The 3,856-nt window shown below is 52.0% G+C and overlaps 1 pseudogene; it reads left to right on the top strand.

Annotated features, from left to right (window-relative positions):
- Positions 1 to 2,147: 2,147 nt before the first annotated feature.
- On the top strand, positions 2,148 to 3,391 carry LOC136518079 (1,4-dihydroxy-2-naphthoyl-CoA thioesterase 1-like; annotated as a pseudogene).
- The last annotated feature ends 465 nt before the right edge of the window (positions 3,392 to 3,856 follow it).

Here is a 3,856-nt window from a genome sequence, read left to right on the forward strand (position 1 = left end):
CTGCTACAAAAGCATAGTCCCAAGCAGAGGCAGAGGCAGAGCTGCCCAAAGGGAGGGCCCTCACCTGCTCGGACGCCGGACGCGCCGGCCTTCTTGAGCCCCTTCTTCTTGACGATGAAGCTGGCACCGATGAAGAGGCTGGAGGAGAGCGCGAGCAGCAGGCCCTTGATGTTGTCCGTCGACATCCCCGTGTACGACTCCACCCATCTCCCCACCAGCTGCGCTCCCCCCATCACGCCGCGCGCCGGCCAGCACTCAGGGTTCAGGGCACCTCGCTAACTAACTCCTCGCCCTCCCCCGTCGGGCGCGGCGGCGGCCACCGCGCATGCGAGATCCGGGGGCGAAGAGAGAGAGAGAGAGAGGGAGTGGCTCGGTTACGCGGTCCCCCGCGTGGTGGCTCGCTCTCCTCTGCTGGTGGCTCGGCTTTTCGTCCCCCGCGTGGGCTGCGGTTGCTGCGCCGTGGTGAGTTGTGGCGGAGAAGCTAGGCTAGCTACCGTATGGAGCGGGAGAGCGGCGCGGCGGTTGTGCGGGAAAGGGTCGACGGGCGACGACGACGGCGTCGTCGACAGGAGCGAGGGGCCGGGTGCCCGTGTCCCCGAGACCCCAAGGCGTGGGTGTTTGTGTTTCCTGGCCTTGGACACGCCGCGCGGCGCTTGGGCCCGTGCGTGCCCTGTGTGGTGGGGTAGGGAGGTGTGGGCGTGGTTGGTCTCGTGCGCCGTGGCCGGCTACCGGGGTGGTTTGCCTGCCTTGCCCCCTTTTTTTTTTTTGAAATTGCTGCCTTGCCCTTGCCGTGCTGCACTGTGGTTTTGGTCTTTTGGAAGCCGGGACCCGGTGGGTTTGAAAGGCTTTTTTGGCACTTTTGTCCGCGTCCGCGTCTCCGCGAGACCGCGACGCGGCCGATGGGAGTACCCGTGCAGCAACGCGGGCTGTCAAAACCATATGCCTAAGCTTTTTTTTTTCTGCGGAAGTGTGTGTATCATTGTATTAAGAAGATAGGAAAAAGTCTACTTAACCCCTCACTTTTCATACTCGGTCTACTTCACCTTCAACTATGAAATCGTCTGTTTTATCCCTGAACTTTCCAAAACCGTCTATTTTACCCCCGTCGGTTTTGCTACGGTATGCTTTAGCACAAAATTTTTACTGTAGACTTAGATTAATTAGAAAATCTAATTTTGTCTGTAATTAATTGGAATAATTCATAGCTGCAGCTTCTATGGTCCAATTGTGGTGAAATTTTTATGGTACGCTAATTATTGTATGCTTAAACTATAGTAAAAATTTCGTACTCATTGGACTATGTATAACTTAGTTATAGATAAATTCTAATTAATTACGGACAAAATTGGATTTTTCAATTAATCTAAAGCTAGAAAAAAAATTTGTACTAAAGCATATCGTATTATATATTCACTGTGTAGATCTACTCATGTGGAGTCCAATAAAATTAGATTTTTCATTTTATAATTTTTCTATGATTTACTATGATTTTTTAAAAATTCACCGAAAATAAATTTAAAAAAAATCAAAATCACCGGAACTGTAGCAAACCCACAGTTACTGTAGCAAACCCGCCGCTGAAAACCGCCCGGGGGGTAAAATAGACGGTTTTGGAAAGTTCAAGGGGTAAAACAGACGGTTTTATAATTAGGGGGTGAAGTAGACAAGTATGAAAGGGGGGGTTAAATAGATTTTTTCCTAAGAAGATAAAATGTTTAGGTTATAAGAAGTGCCAATGGCGACTGAAACGAAAAAAATAAAAGGCTACATTTTGAAAGTAAACAAACGAAAGGACGGGCAGCTGAGCCATGGCTGTGCGGTTGCCAGCTCCGCCAGGCCGTGAGCTCCTGCCTCAATCCAACAATCAGCGTCCGCCTTGATCACGAGCTCGTTCACGGTTGATGCCGCCTCTCGAAACCGTCTGGCATTTCGTTCCTTCCAAACCTGCCAAGAGACAAGTGCATCTCAAGAGTTTCATAAACCTCTTTCTAATTCATCTCCAATAACTCCTAATACAATCTCATAATATTTTAGGAGTCGAAAAAAATCTCCCTCATCCACGTAACTTTACGCGCCGCAACCTCGCGCGTATCCTTCAAGCGCCGTGGTGAGGACGTTGTATACGTCTGTCGGTATGTGCCACGCTAGTTTTTTCATTCCTCCTCCAGCCTCCACACAGGAACAAGGACAAAGGCAAGAGTCAGCGATGGGCGGCGGCGTGGGCGCGGGCAATCCTCCTCCTGTTCATCCACCGCCGCCGCCGGCCTTCCATGTGGACCGGGCGCTGCAGGCTCTGGGCTTCGAGCTCACCCGCGTCACCGCCGAGGAGGCGATTGATGCAGCCGTTCGACTGGCTCAACGGCGGCATGTCGGCGCTGATGGCGGAGACGACGGCCAGCATCGGCTGCTACGTCGCGTCGGGGTACCGGAGGCTGGCCGGGGTGCAGCTGTCCATCAACCACATCGGCCCCGCGCGCCTCGGCGACCTTGTCCAGGCGCGGGCCACGCCCATCCAGCTCGGCCGCAAAATCCAGGTACTCACTCTAACGACTCTACCCCATCTGAAAAGCAAAAGCATGCAACGCCTTGCAGATGGAGCAAGATTTCTGTGGGGTTCATCAAAGCAACGGCCCAGCGTATTATTGTTGGCTTCTACTGTACTACCTGCCCACGGTAGCAAAGGTCGAAACGACGACGTCCTCACCGCGGTGCTTGCAGGCAGTCGTCCTCACCACGGCGCTTGCAGGCAGGCGGCTGGGTGGTTGCCGTGGTTGGCTGGACGATGGCGGCAGCGGCAGGGAGCTCGCGGTCTCAGGTTCCGCGCGCCCTGTAGTTTCTCGTGATGGAAAAGAAAAAAAGTCGCAACATAATTCATGTGGCTCTAAATTTGATTTTTTTTAGATATCATTTATTAGAAACTTTTGGAGATGATCTTCTTTTTTTCTTCCCAAATCTTTTTAGGACTACAAGTTTTTAAGAGAAAAAAAAAAGGTAGGAAACTTGGAGATGCTCTAAGGCGTACAGAGTGTCCATACCGGATCGCTGGCCACCAGTACACAGTGAACGTAGCCTTCTCCACCATCGGATTGTTGTTTGTGCGGTGGAAGGGAGTTGTTTTCCAAGAGCCTGAAGGATGTGGAACCAGAGCTCCCTGGTGAACGGGCAATTGGCAAGCAAGTGATCGATCGTCTCTCTGCCTTGATCACAGAGGAAGCATTCCTCTCTTGCTTCAAGTCCATGCCGCATCCTTCCATCATTTGTCCAGTGTCTTCGTTTGAATGCAAGCCAAAGGAAGATCTTGACTCGTAGAGGAGCCCAAGTTTTCCAAATCAGTTTGTGTCCGAGGAACGGCGTCGAAGCTATGTGTAACATGTTGTAGGCTGATTTTGCGGTGTAGACCCCGTCGTTCGTCCACCTCCATATCGTCCGGTCTGGTTGTTCTATCAGCTGAACGCTGCTCACCGCGTCCCACAGGTGTAAGTATTCGATCAGCGCCTGCACTGACAGTCCACGTGGGATCCCTCGGACCCAATTCCTATTAGTCAGACCTTCCCGCACTGATTGCCTCTGTCGAATTCTGCTGGGGACCAGATGGTACAAGCATGGTGCAATCTCCATGGCTGTCTCGCCATTGATCCATCTATCCTCCCAGAACAGTGCCTGTTTACCGTCCCCGATCGTTGTGAATGTCGAAGCTCTGAAGAAAGCCTGAACTTCTGGGGCCGTTTTTATCGGCAATTGGCTCCAAGCTCTGTCTTGGTCTATTTTTTGCTGCCACAGCCATCTTGTTTGTAATGCGAATCCTTGCAGCTTGAGATCGCTGATCCCCAATCCGCCTAGTTGCGTCGGCTTGCAC

The sequence above is a fragment of the Miscanthus floridulus genome, chromosome 17 (genome assembly GCF_019320115.1).
Source record: "Miscanthus floridulus cultivar M001 chromosome 17, ASM1932011v1, whole genome shotgun sequence".
Classification (NCBI taxonomy): domain Eukaryota; kingdom Viridiplantae; phylum Streptophyta; class Magnoliopsida; order Poales; family Poaceae; genus Miscanthus; species Miscanthus floridulus.